This window comes from Acomys minous (assembly GCF_964271855.1).
Source record: "Acomys minous genome assembly, chromosome: 1".
NCBI classification, from domain to species: Eukaryota; Metazoa; Chordata; class Mammalia; order Rodentia; family Muridae; genus Acomys; species Acomys minous.
In genome coordinates this window covers 185,484,673-185,499,894 of record NC_140483.1, presented here as the reverse complement: position 1 = coordinate 185,499,894, position 15,222 = coordinate 185,484,673, and the positions used below count along the sequence as shown (strand labels likewise).

The 15,222-nt window shown below is 40.4% G+C and overlaps 1 long non-coding RNA gene across 2 annotated transcripts in view; it reads left to right on the top strand.

Moving 5' to 3' along the window:
- Positions 1-381: 381 nt before the first annotated feature.
- LOC311605472 overlaps positions 382-15,222 on the top strand; it is a 29,624-nt gene continuing 14,783 nt past the window's right edge. The window contains exons 1-2 of one of the 2 annotated variants that reach the window (XR_014781971.1): positions 382-734; positions 3,486-3,632. This is a non-coding gene — a long non-coding RNA (uncharacterized lncRNA). The remainder of the gene's footprint in view (positions 735-3,485; positions 3,633-15,222) is intronic. The other variant, XR_014781972.1, reaches the window with a different exon arrangement.

Below are 15,222 nucleotides of genomic sequence, written 5' to 3'. Positions count from 1 at the left end.
GATCTTCTCCTGCGTCTGAAGAGGCCATCTTTCCCCACTTCCTCACATCTGCTTATTGCATTCTGTTGTAGTCTCAACCACACTGATCTAGTTCATGCACTTGCATATTTATGTTCCCTATTTATCATAAGCATTGAAAAAGCAGAGGTCATACATCCTGTTTCTAGAACCCTAAGCAGCTTGGCCTAGAATATGACAAGACTATGGTAAATAACTGCCTGACATAAGCATTTTTTTTAAAGACATCAAAGGAAAGTGCAGACTTTGTAACTCTGTGGATTAAATGCTTCCCAGAATTGTTGTGGAAAGGGCCACATTCTTTATGTGAAAACACCTTTCTCCAGAAGTACACTCTGGCTCTGGGGCCTCAGTGAGACCACATCAGGCAACTGCGCAACATTAACACTGCAGCAAGGCTCACTTATTTTACCTTCAATTTCACCGCTTGGTTGAGGTCCCGTTGCTAGGATGGGAAGAGGTGGAGATTCCGATTTAGTCCAGTCTGGATTGCCAAGCATATGTAGCTTGGTCAAAACAAGCAATAACTTGCAGCCTAAGTTACTTAATAAAGAAATCTTCCCCTCCAGGAAGCAGCCAAATATGCAAAGGAGGGGCTCAGCTAAAGCAAACACTCGGTTTGCATTGCCAAGTAGCACACTGATCTGCACATTCTGAACCACAGGCACTCAGGTGTTCACCTCGCCATTTGTTCTAAGGAGGAGGACGGCAGAGAGGTGGGTTGGACACACAGTATACACATTTGCATAGCTAAGCATATGTAGAAACAGGCGTCTTCAAAATGCAGGAAGGATATGCTTTCAAAATGTAGTTTAAAATGTTTACTACTTGCAGAATAGAAATGCTTCTACTCACTGAACCTACAAGAAGAGAAAAAAAAATTGTCAAAATCAAAGTAACCCAGAGCAAACAAAACAGAAATAACACTATCAATCACAAAACAGACATATGACAAATGTTACAATAAAAATTGCCATAATAATGTAAAGTAGAAGCATGTTGGTCAGGATTAGTTTTAAGTACTTTTGTATCTATGAGTCTGTTTAATTTTCATAACAATCTCCCGTGATAGGCATAATTATTACCCCATTTTAGGGAGAAGGTCAGTGAGGTTAAATAACTGTAACAGAGTCACGCGGCAGTGAGTTGTAACCTAGGATGCAGTGTCAGAAGGTTTTATTGAACAGCTTGTCCTCTTAGCCATCACAATGTATGCTTAAATGAGTGGTAACTATGGGGGTGGCATATTATAAAACACACGCATACCTGTGTGCCTAAATTCAAATCATAACAAGGATATTTATGTATATGCATAGATGGCATGTAAATACACACATTATATAGATGCATATGTTCATGTGCTATATATATATATATAGGTACATATAGAGGTAGAGAAAATGGAGGCATGCATATTTATATGCACAAATATGAAAACTTCAAATATGCAATAAAAATAAAATATAATTGCCCCCATGGTACTAATAATTCTTCCTACAAAGGTGCAGTTGGGCCCCCAAATTCTACAACATGAAAATGAGGAAAGAATTCCTTTTACGGTTATATTTAGAAAATGTTTTCCAAGAAATATTGTTTAATCACTTCAGGGAAGCAGACTTTCTAAATGCTGTGGCCAAGTAAAACTTTTGAGAATTGCTTTTGTGATGTTTACTCAGTGAGATCATATTTTCATTGCCCTGATGAAATACAGGTGCAAAATGTAAATACATCAGCCCCACAGCACTGTTTCCTGCCGAGCTCCTTCCTCAGCGTGGCAGAAATCCTTCCACCTCTCTGCTCCTGCCCCTGCCCTCCACACTCGTGATTCTCACACGCTTTCCTAAAGACAAAGCAGAAGGAAGGGACTGCTCCCTGGATAGTACTGACTAGGTGCCAGGAACGTATCGAGCATTATTTCAGCTAACTCACTCAACAACATGGCGTGGGCTCCGTTATTGTCCTTGGAGGGCACTTACTTACATCCCCTCATAATCACCCATTTACACTGTGGTGATGAAGGATGAAAGTAAGTTTTTGTTCAGATTTGAACTTGTGGAGATATACAAGCCGTAGTTATTGGACATTTCCCTTTTTTATAATATATTATGATACTTAGAAGCTCACATATGTCAAACATTTTGACGTTCTTGTTGTATACTGTGTATCCTGTAATAACCTCCTCTCATTTTCACTGGAGAACCAGAGCCCCAGGGAGCTAATGTACTTTGCCCAAGGCTACTCAGGGAGACTGGAAGTGGCCACTCGGAATTAGTCCTCTTGGAACAAAAAGAGAAACAATATTTTATTATCAGTACATTTTTGGTTCGGAAGCCAGTAGAGCAAAATGGATTTGAACCAAAGAGAAAGCTAAAGGTTGTTTGCCCATCTACACTGCCAGTGACAGTTCACAGACCATATGGAAGGGATGTTTCCTCCTAGTGGTGCTAGGAGGTGAAAGTGTCATCTTGTTTTCACAAGAAACACAGCAGCACCCTTGCCTGGAGCCCCTGCTCCCTCACTGAGGTCCAGAGCTGCCAACTGTTCCTAAGAAAGGTAAGGGGCTCTGCTGGGAATCAAGTCCACACATCCTTGCATGGAAGCTAAAATCTTTTTTTTTTTTTTTTTTTTTTTTTTTTTTGCTTCTTAATTCAATCACATACCCAACTGGCAATCTCGCATATCAAACCGGGAATCCTGGGAGGCTGTTGGAATATGCAGATCAACAGAAGCTAATTAGCATTAACTTGCAGCCATCCTGAACTGATTGGCAGCACAGCTGTGGGGACCCAACAAAACATGCTGAGTCGCATGTTTGTCAGGCCACCTGCCACTTGGCAGAATCCAAAATAGTGCAAGCACTAAGCCATAATAACTAGGTGACCCTAGTTTGGGAGGATTCGAGAGCAGACACATTTGGATTGCACAGTAATTAGCAGTGCCTTCACCTGACATGCAGTCAACAATGGCCTCCACAGCATACCTTCCTCATCGGACGTGTTGATGTCTTAATTCAGATTGACTGCTTCTTCCTGAGGCCATTGGTTTCCCATGAAGCTTGTAATCTTAACTCTTGATGCCTGCAGCCTGCCAGAGCTTCAGGCATGGAGACTCTCAGTGTATTTGAGGTGCCAGATTCTGTCTCCTGGAGCTCGCTTGGCTGACACTTTTGAAGTATATGAATAAATACAGAAGAGATTAGGGCAAGTAGAGAGAGGATGGGTGCCCAAGATGTTCTGAGACATCATGGGCATTTTGCTGAGTTTTGAAATGTTGTTAGAAATATGAAACTGCCCTCATGGGTAATTGCGGGCAGAATCATGTCACTTTTAGCCTGCATACAGCCACTGCTGGTACCCACTTCTCCCTTCACACATGGCCTGGAAAAAAATCCAAAATCATACTGTATTCAGAATGGGTGAAAAATCAACTCTGTGGTTAACTGTGTATGTGCTCTGCTCTGTTTACAGTGGAAGCTGTAGTCTTGGGAAGAGAGATGGCTTTTGAAACCACATTCTGGCTTGTGAGGAGAGAGGAGGACGGAATCAATATGCTGTTAACCAGATATATGTCTCCTGTAACTTCAATCGCTTTTAACTTTGGATTATTTTCTTGCAGTAAGTTTAAATGGAGAATATAGTGACAATGTCTTCTGAAAGGGGAAAATAAAGTTATATAGATAAATAGAAAAAATAGATAAATGGGATAATTTGAACTGAGAGATCTCTTAATGGCACTAAAAAGAAGGAGTCAAAAAGTAAGCAATTATTGTTTTTGAAGCATTCAAAGTATTTTAGCACCGTTCCAGCAGATATCAAGAGCCAGTCTTTTGATAGATGACAAAAACCAAGGACTCAGTCTTGTGCAGTGATGAACTCAGCGAGTGCTATGCAAGGTTAGAGCACATCCATCGCTCCTGCTTCTGTTTAGTTGGCCTCATCTATGACTGCAGGGCACCACTTGGGTAAAGAAGGGTGGCCAGCAGAGAGGGGGGCTGGGCATGTGGGCGGCTCCATTTCTCTCTCAGTTTCCAAAGTTCTTGTACTTCTTAAGAAAGCTCAGAAGTCGTTTTCACTGGGTCAGGGCATGTAACAAACACTGAACACAACTGTTTTTATTCCATCCATCCTTGAATCAGATACCGCTGACTTAATTCTGTAGACTAATTCATGACAGGCTAACTAAATGGTCAAAGAAACAGCCCGTGAGTTTTTGAGATACAAGTTTAAGTCTGTGGGACTCCAATCCATCTGGTCTTAACCAGGACGTCACAGAAGTAATAGTAAAGTGAGAATCTTAAAAACAGCTGCATGTTGAAGTTAAAACGTGAGAAGTAAACTAAAATGAGGAAGGGTTGAGATTTGTGGACTAAAAGCTTTTTAAATTTTGTGTACACAGGACTGTATGGCAGGGGAGTACAAACTAAGTTCTAAAGTGTAGTTAAAGTATGTACACGCTGTACAAGGAACGGGTGATAACTCTGGATTGCCTTCTCTAGGAATTCTGGGTTCCATTTTCACTACCATTCTCATACTCTGAACATTTCTACAAAAAAAAAATCAGCCCACAAATACAATCTTACTTTTTTTGATGGAGGTTCTCAGAAGAATTGTCCATTTAAGCCAGACTCTGCCACCTCAGACTATTTGCTAGCAGTGACAGAGGCAAGAACAGCAGGTTCTTTCTTATCAGAGGCCCACCACAGATCCACAGAGACAAGCCTGACACAGCTCTCATATTCTTTAGTTGAGAAGCGTTTGGCTTGTTTCAACCCTCAGTCAGAAACAATGCTGTGTTGAGTGCTTACATTCCAATTTGATCGTTATTTTCCTTTCTCTTGCATAAATATCAAAAGTAAATTTGCTTTTGTCACATAGAAATATATGGTTCTGAAAAGAAAATAGCAAGGAGTCTTGCAATGTGATTGCATCATTTTACACTCAAGTTTCCACTTTTCGCAAGTTTATACAGACTCCACTGTTATTGCTTCTCGGCCTTTCCACTAAGATCAAGGGTAGACGCGATTGTTTTCTGTCTCTGATGATAGTCTTCTTAGTGATTGTGCTTTTAATTTGCTTTTTTAAAAAAATTCCTATGGATGTTAAACTTGTGTTTGTAGCATGTTGTGTGAACATGCAAAAGGCCTCAGCTATCACCAAACATGTGCTGGATGCCTTTTCAATTAATCAGTAGAAACAATAGTTACTGGGTTTTAACATGGGATTTCCCCCCCCCCCCAAAAAAAAGGCAATGTATTCATGCAGCCCTTAATGACAGGAAATGTTTTTGGAAAATGTGTTTTTATGTGCTTTGACACTGTTTGAACTGGTGGACAATCACAGGAGGTATGGTAGCTATAGCATTACATAATGCACTCTTATGAGACCAGCAGCGTGTTTATATTCACCTGCTAATCAAGTTACTTTGTGGCTCATTGTGGGATTTATATATCATTTAAGTTAAATAAAAATTCAGATCTCATTGAAAGACAAACACATTAGGGGACTAGGACTACTAGGAGATCTTTCCCACAGGCTGATGACGATTTTCAAGTAAGTTCTACTTTATCAAATTTCAAATAAGTTCTAAAAGGTAGTGTTTCAAAATCCATGTGAAGATGGCTATCCTGTTGGCCGATGGTATCAATATCCTTCTGACTGGCATATTTTCTAAAAGCATCCTTTTAGAGATTCTGGAATATCCTTGTCCCTGAATAGCCCCACCGCAGTCCTGGGAATCATGACAGGTTCATGACAGTGTTCTTTTTCTCATCACTATCTACCTGGTGCACAGCTCTCTAACGTTATTTGAATCCTATTGTTAAAACTGCAATGTAAGACTCGGCTGATTCTCCGCTCTCTCGTCCAGGGTTGTCTATTAGGATGGCTGGGTGGCTCAGCTTATCTGTGATGATGTCTAGTTCCTTTTACACTGAAAAACAGCGCCTGGGGAGTGAAGCCATGACTAGGACGTTATTTATAACTTGTCTGCTATATTAGGTAAATCAGCATTGCGTTTTATTGGATTTTAAAGTTAAATGAATATGAAAATTGAGCGCCGAGTCCTTGCGCCTTCGATGGTTTTGTTTAGTCTGCTCTGAGAACATCGTGAAATTACAGCAGGGGGCATTTTGGAGCTGCCCAGACTCTAAAGCATGCATGAGGCAGGCCACGGAACCCGTCACACTTCCGCACTCGATCCTGAGCCTGCTATATGTTTGCACTCACATAGAAAGCATATTTTCCCACTTCTATCACTTCTATCTTGTTTTTTGTCTTCATAGTTTTATTGCGCATCCAAACATCTGTGAGCTTATGAAGTTTCACTGGAAAAATAGAATTGCCTAGTGAAAGGTCGTGGAAGTGCCTCATGGCGTGAGTGTTGCTGCTGACCAGACGTGTTGGGATGGTTTCAGGTCCCTTTCTGCTTCCAGCGCTGCCACCAGTGGCTGAAGCTTACTTTCCAGGAATACTTTATGCAGGCTCTTGTTTAGGATAAGCCTTTAACGTTGGCCTCAACTCTTTTATGTGGACAGAACCTTGGAGAAACACTTTCAAATCTAAGTATCAGGGATGATGCTCTTGTTTTTTACTGAAGCACTCAAGAAATACATGTGGGACCACTGCGTGTTCCGGTGCTTACACAGGACCTGGGGCTGGCAGGAAAAGACAAGCTGTGTCCTCCAGAAGCTTGAAATACAGTAGGGAGGCAGGACACTCAGACAGCTCCATGAGCCGCCTCGCAGAGAGCTCAACAAGAGAGGAATGAATAATGTGCTCTGGGAGTCAGGAGAAAAGAGGAGTGGAGTTGCCTGGGGCTGGGGAAGAGTGTTTGTTTTGCTGGTGAGATACTCTTTCTTCACTGGAAGCCCCGAGGACAATTTTTACACATACTCATTTGGCATAATAATATTTGTAAAATATTTTACTGTCCTCAGATCATAAGGGAAGGGATTCATATGGCAAGGCAGGACACGCGGCACCAGCCTAGCACTGGATTAGTACTTGCAAAGACTTTGCAGGCATTGCTGTGAGAGGATTCAGAAAGATTCTAATCACTTGTGACAGTAGATGCAAATGGAAACTTGCTGGACAAATGAGTCCAAGAGTATCTCCCCCTCTGCCAGTGTTAGAAAATCACTTTGCTTGCTTTCTCATTCTCTTGCCTTCTTCCTCTCTCCCTCCCTTTCTCCCTCCCTCCCTCCCCCCCATCTTCAAGCAATTTTATGCCTTTCCCCCCATCTGCTAGACCTTGTGCTGGGTGTGAGTGGCTAACACAGTCTAGCTTGAGAGACAGAAACAAACACGTCACCTCATCACTAAACACAGGCCCTAGCAGAACCACAGGATGCTGCTAGTGCACCAAGCAAGCCTAGGACTTCCTGCTTCACTGGAGGCCAGCAAGGCTTCCAAGGGGAGGGAAGAGTTAGTGGAAGAGGTTCCGGAAGAATGCAGTGTATATTGCCTGCTTTATGTGTCAGAGCTGACTGGTCACCACCAGCACCCTTCCTTGTCTATTGTTTTGCCTTCTACAGCTTCAGTTACTCTTGTTCAGGAGGACTGGGTACAGTACAACAAGCTACTTTAAGAGAGATTATATTCATATATTTTAAAATTAATATATTTTTATTTATTTTTAAATATATTTTATTAATTTATTCATATTACATCTCAACTGTTATCCCATCCCATGTATCTCCCCATTCCTCCCTCCCTCCCATTTTTCCCTTACTCCCCTCCCCTATGACTGTGACTGAGTGGGACCTCCTCCCCCTGTATATGCTCATAGAGTATCAAGTCTCTTCTTGGTAGCCTGCTATCCTTCAATTTAATATATTTTTAAATTAGGATACAGGTAAACAATTCCTCCCTATTATCAAACCTCCTATGTTGTCTTACTCCACTCCCTCATGCCTTCTTGACCCATTTGCCTCTTAAATTGATGGCTTCATTTTCTTTTATTGTAATTCACACACACACACACACACACACACACACACACACATAGACACACACACATACTCACACATACACATACACACCTACTTGCTGAGTCTGTTTTGTTGTTTATGTGTATATGACTACTTTGCATTGAATAACTAATTAGAAAGTCAACCCTGGAAAGGCACACTCTGCCTCTCACTTGTTGTACTCTGTCTAGGTGTGGGGCTCCATGAGATTTTACTCCCCTTCTGTATTAGCATGTCTAGTGATAGTGCCACTGTTCAGCACTAGTTTAGGTAGCCATTTTGAAGCAACACAGTCTCTTCTGGAGCTTGCAGTCTTTCTGTTCCCTCTTCCATAATGTTTCCTGAACCTAAAATTATATGCATTACATATTAAATTTATGTGTATGAAAAAGCCTTAGGTAAGCATATGGTTTTATATTTACCTAAATGTATACATAATATACATAAGTATATATAGGCAGACATGGATATTGTTGGATACTATGCTACTTGGAGTAATACTGAAGGAGCTGTGATAAATATATATATGTATGTATGTGTGTATGTATGTATGTATGTATGTTAGGGGCAGAAGATAAAGTTAAGGAGTTTAGAGGAGGTAATTTTTTTCTAAGGTACACATTTGAAACTTTTAGGCCCATGGACTTCTAGGTCTAAGGTTTGGTGGTTGGGGGGAGGGCAGTCCCAAGACCAGGGAATAGGGGAGGAATCCCACCCTCTGAAATACAAAATAGGTGGGAAACTTAGGCTGTTGATTGACAGACTTACCTGGAGTGTGACTTGTGTGTTTGAGTGGATCTCCTGAAACTGACAAGAGTATTTTTCAGTTTACAAAAGGAGTTGGAACTGGCCTGGGAGACAATTTAAAATATGGTTAATGTTAAAGCTCTGAACAGTCTTAACACAACAGTAGCATAGAAGAGAGAAGAGCTTCCATATACCTTAAATCATTTTCTTACTGCCAATCTTAAAACACCTTCTCAGACCCTCAAACGCTTCTTAGGTTACACTGTTCTGAGAAGGCAACTGAAGCCTTGGTTTTTGCTGTTAAACTGAGCTTAAAACCCATCAGTGACCTGAGAAAGACAAATTTCTGCAGGAAGCATAATCCAAGCGACCTGTGTATAGATAAATATGACAGAGGCTTGCTCACTCTCCAGACTGCCTTCCCACTAGGCTCCTGCCGTGCCATTGTGGGCAGAGGAGCTAGGGCAGCATCAGTTTTCATCTGCCAGGCCCAGCACACTTGAGACTGACTGACTGACCTTATTTTGTCTAGGCAAAACAGGGCCGTCAACTCTCCATGTTTGCCCACAGGCTAGGCATGGCCTTGGCAGAGGGAGAGTTGGAATTGGGGCAGTCTTACTAAGTATCACGATCCAGGTGAAGTCATCTGCCATTGTCCCTAATTCTTCTCGGAGGCCGTTGGGTAACCACTAGAAGCTGAGTCTCTGTCACAGCCATCTTTATAATAAGCATATAAATGTACTCATTCTACAGATTTTCTGACATGTTTGAGGACCATCATCTATTAAGTACAGCTGAGCTAAACACACTCTGATTTTAATTACCCATCCTAGGCTTAACCTTGAAAATGTGAAACAAGAAAACAAGGTAAAACTCAATCTGGTAATTAACTGCATCAGTTCTTAGCATGACTTCAAGTATATTTCTAAACCAGTATCAAAGCAAAGCTTTCTATCCTAGATAGACACAGACTGCTCACAGACAGACTGACAGCCATGCTGCGTCATTAAGATGGGGACTGGGTAAACAAGCCTAGCTGACTCCTTGGCAGGCTTCACTTTCCTGTTAGTTCAGAACAAGCCTAAGGCTCCATTCCTCAGAAGTGAGCTCAGTGGTTACCGGGAATACCCCAGAGAATCACCCACTCTCAAATTCATGAACTCTTTAGTTATTGATAATGAAAAAACATTCTCTGTGTGTCTCTGTCTCTGTCTCTCTCTGTCTCTGTGTCTGTCTGTCTGTCTGTCTGTCTGTCTGTCTGTCTGTCTGTCTCTCTCTCTCTGTCTCTCTCTCTCTCTCTCTCTGTTTTGTTCTTATTTCACATGTGCCAGGACTGACCACTTTGGAATTATATAACCTGCCAGGGAGCTCAAACCTGCCAATCAGAAAACAGAGTCTCCCTCTCTCCGCAGCCATTGATCTCCTGTAACTCTTCACCTAGGGGTGGAGCCTTGCAAAACTTCTCCCACCTACACTGGCATGCCAACTGCTATTGTCTTTATGCAGGTCATGTTATGGCAGCCATCTAGCATATTATCATTATTTCTGTTGTTATTTTGCTTTAAGCCATTACCTTTTAAAGAAATTTAAGATTGAGGCTATAATATATGTTTTGGATTTACCTTTCTTTTTTTTTAACCTTCATTTTTCTTATTTCTATTTTTTTCTTCAGTGTGATTTCCTTCAATATGCGCATTTCTATATTTGCTACTTATATTGGTGATGGCTTCTTAAATATTTAGATGTATATTAACTTTGCTTTGTTTTGGAGGATTTTCTGTGAGTAGAACTGTAAGTTAAATTTTCCTTGTTTTTATGTGGGTGTGGATATGTGTACACCTGTGTGTAGATGCATGTGTGTGTGCCTGTCTTGACATGTGTGTAAAGGCTAGAGTTCAAACTTGGATGCCATTCCTCAGGAGAGATCCGCCTTGTTTTGTGGTACAAGGTTGTACAATGGGACCTGAGGCTTCCTGGCTAACAAGGGTGGCTGTCCAGTGAGCTGCAGGTGCCCACCTGTCTCTGCCTCCCAGTGCTTGGTTATAAATGAAAGACGCCACCTCTGGAGTTTTACTGCAGATTTAACTTTGTTCCTCATATTTACAAATCAAGTACTTTACCAACTGAGCTATTGCCTAAGGGCCAATTAATACCTTTTAAATTTTTTTCCTGATTGCACATCAAATATCATGCTCCATGGCTTTATTTATTTCAGATGTAAATTTAATATTGATTATTACCTTAGTCAGTCATTATGTACATTTCCCCTCAAATTTATTTTAAGATTTTATCATCATTGGTATTGAGAAATGTAAGTAATAAGTGTTTTGTATGTGTTTTGTTTGTTTGTTTGTTTTTGGGTTTTTTAAAATTTGTTCTTCTTTAAGCTCCCAGAATTGTTGACCTGTGGGTTTTTTTTTTTTTATGGAAGCCCAGAAATATTTTGGTGATTATCTATTTAAATAGTTTTCTGCCTTTTCTTTCTTACACACCATTTGTATGTACTTTAGATGATTTGACATTTTTTCACAAGTTGTAGCACTTTTGATTGTTTTGGTTTTAGTTACTATAAATGAACCTCAGAAATCTCTCATTGTCATCACATCCCCACAGGTTCTTTATGTGGAACCTAGAACCAACCCTACCACCTATGTGTATCGCTACCAGCTTCATGTCCTCTATAAAACTGAAAGAGACGCAAGAGAACCAAGTCCAGTGTGTGCTACCCGTATAATTCTAGGTGTGGGGGTTACCTACTGCAGCATCATTGACCTAGTAAGGGCCACACACCTTAAAAACAACCTGATTTCCCTTCTCCTAGCAGCTACTAATTGTCAATAGCGATTCATCTTGGGGGTGAGGCTTTGTGACTGTCTCCTCATTCCATGCTGAGATTTCGTTTGGCTTCATTTTACAGGAGGTCATAGGCACGCTGTCACAACTACTGTAAATTCATATGTCCAACTTGCCTGCAGTGTTCCCAAAACACAATTTTGATGTAGTATTCTACAAAGTATGGCTCTTACATATTTCTGTCTCTTCTTCCAAGATGATCCCTCAGCCTAGAAAGAAGAGGATGTGATGCAGGTGCCCTCATTCCTCTAATCTCCTCTACGCTACTTTCTCCACAATATACTTTCTACTAATGTCATCTTTATTCATTTTTGCCTATTTATTTATTATTTCTCTTAACAACAGGTTTTATTTATTGCTTTATTTTTTGGCATATCCAGTACTTTTTAATTTTTTATGATTTATTTATTTTAATTTATGTGTATGCATTTAGGCATTAAACCATCTCTCTCCCCCTTTCACCCTAATACTTAATAACTTTTGATTGGATACTTGACATGTTGGATATTGAGTGTTAAAGAATGGTAGGAAATTCACTTTCAGATTATACCTTCTTATGGTTTAGAAATCTTGCTTGTTTTGCCTTTAAAACCATGTACTCACTGTGTTGTGCGGAGTGTACACAGAGTTAGAAGATACCCCGTGGGAGCCTCCTACTTTGATGACCTGGGATCAATCTCAGATGCAACTGCCTCTACCCGCTAAGCCATCCCGTTGGTCTTTCAGAGAGAAATTCAGAGATATAAATGTTTCAAACTTCCAACAGGCTATTTTCTTGCGCATTGATAATAATAAAACCCCCTGTGAAATCTAGTGAGCACCAGTAGCTAGTGACCTCAGAGCCTTTCCCTACTCATTCTGTGTTTAACTGCTCAACCTGTAGCTCCATCCTGAGATCTTGTCTTTAGCTTGGGGACCAATGTGTTCTACTTGGGTTTCTCTCTTCTAAAGCAGGGTCTGGAGTGTGTCAACTTACAGATATGGGTTAAAAATAGCTTAGCATATCTTGAGAAACAAAGCAGTTGCTTTCAGTTCCCAATATGTAAAAACATTTGCTTTATACATTTTTCCTGATGTTTAGTTGATAGCAGGACTTGCCTAGTGTCAATGATACCATTATGGCCAGAAGTAGATGGTTCACTCACTAACTAGCTCACATAAATGTTCATGCCTCAAATCTCTCCTGGTTAATGCTTTCTTTCACCCAATATCTTATTTGTGGAGTTCATCTATATTTTTCCATGCAGTGGAAGATTATTCTCTTGTCACTTTATAGTAGGAAATTGTATGAATAACCCATAGCTCTTTTGTCTGTGCTAGAAGGGTTTTTTGTTCTTCTTCTTTGAACTATGTATCCTGGGCTTCCCTTGAGGTAGGAAAGCTTCTTCAGTACAAGCTGGCTTTGGTCCAGTGATCTCGGCTTCTCATGTGCTAGTGTTACAGGCATGTACTGCTCTGCCTGGGTTTGTACTGCTCTTAATAAGCTGTCTATGGGCTTGAACTTAGAGTCAGGAAAGGAAACAAAGCAGCATTTAGTAAATGATATGTACATTGGTTTCCTTACAATATGGCCAACATTCATGTATTGCTAAGTACTAGACACTGCTCCAATAGCATTACATATATTAACTCAATAAATAATACCAACTACCCTATAAAGGAAAGGATGATATTATCATGATCTCAGTTTCAGGTTGGACATAAGACAATATCAAATTCCTGGGAATCATACTAGTCTCATATTAACTTGATATTAGGTAGAGTAATTTGGGAATAATAAATTTCTATTCAGAATATGCTTCCATAGATTTGACTGTAAGGCATTTTTAAAATTGTGATTGATGCAGGATGGCCCAGCCCATTGCCGGTGGTACCACCTCTAGGCAGATAGTCTTGGGGTGTGTAAGAAAGCAGGCTAGAACAAGCCAGACAGTAGCATCCCTCCACAACTTCTGCATCAGCTCTGCCTCATGTTTCTGGCTTGAGTTCCCTCTTTGACTTCTCTGGATGATGAACTTCAATCTATAGGATGAAATAAGCCCCATTCTCCCCAAGTTTCTTTCAATAGTGATGGTTCATTACAGCAATAGAAACTCTAACTAAGACCCCGGACCACAGGTGGATTGAAATTTCATGAACTTGAAGCATACCATATCACCTGTCAATGGGATTAGTTTCATTTAATTTTAACTATGGCTAGGATCTGTCTCCACTTTAGAGTTAAACATACAGAGAACAGGAAGTGTTTCCATTTCCTACTTTTACATATTCTTCTACACATGTCTTTTAAAGAGGATTTGTGTACACAAATGGTTTTGAAGAATGAAAACCAAGAGAGAGAACAGAGAGGAGAGAGAAAGAAAGAGAGAAATTGAGATTATATATCCTTTGCCTTTGTTTGAATGGAGAAATGCTTTTATAAGTGAAGGTTGTACTCAAAACCAGAAACTAGGAGCCTGATATTAATGCAGCTCACAATTCAAGTCTTATTTTCTAATGGCTTCATAATACTCTAAAAATTATGAACTGAGGGAGAGAGAGAGAGAGAGAGAGGAGAGAGAAGGAACCTTGTTTTCAGTAGATAAAAGAATAAATTTACTGAAACCAAGAGAGCACTACGATTCCAGAACTATCTAATTCTCAGATCAAAGAAAATGGTGGACAACAGAAAAATATGAAATAATGGCCGAACTTCTCATTAGAGTACTCCAACATCATGCAAGTCTAAGTCCATCTGGTAGCCCCATTCCAATGAAGGCAGTGAATTAAACTGTGAATCTGTAAGAATGAGTAAAGTCATATTCACAATGGATGTGTGAGAAGATATTGAGTAACGATATCAGATTCTTGGAGAAATGCTTAGCCAGTAGCTGAGAAAAGTTATGACTGGTTGCTTTTGGGAAACTTTCCATTTATTCTATGGTGCGAACATTTGCTCTACAGTGTTCTACTTCTAAAAACCTTGTCATGGAATGGACTAAAAAGAAGAGATTCATTGCTCAGCAGTGAGTGTGGAACTACGTAGTCTATAAAGGAAGCCAGGCTCTCCTGGGGCCCTAAAGCAACCTCACCTCTAGTATTCCAATAGTTGGAGCCGCATGAGGATGAGAATGACAATGTTCAAGTACATAAATCATGGATTTTCCAAGCTGTAAGACGGAGTTCACTCCTGCATTTCTTTCAGATTTAAAAACCAAATCCTTGCCTCTACTGAGTCCAGAGCCCATGTGGAAATTCTTAATCATTGTTTACTTATCATATTTAAAAATGGCCTTTCCTTCCATGCAAGGCCTTTGTCAGACCAAGCTGCTGGTGCAACAGTCCATCACAGGCATGCTGTGGTGCCTGCCAGGTGAGCAGATGGTAGACACTCCTTCATTGTAGAAATGGAGATGACTTCTCAGAGTCTTTAGTGTGCCCCATTCCAGTACAGCTACTACATAACTTTGCTAAAATCACAGAAGCAAAGCTCTTTAAGACATTTAACATGTTTGCATCCCTAAACCAAGATGGACTGAGTGCTAAGTCATCACAAACAGAGGCAAATTGAGCAAGAGAGGCTTCTTTTATGAATTTAAACAATGTGGAAGAAAGAAAGAGCAGTGACATGTGCAGCTTTGACACTGAGCTTGGCCGAT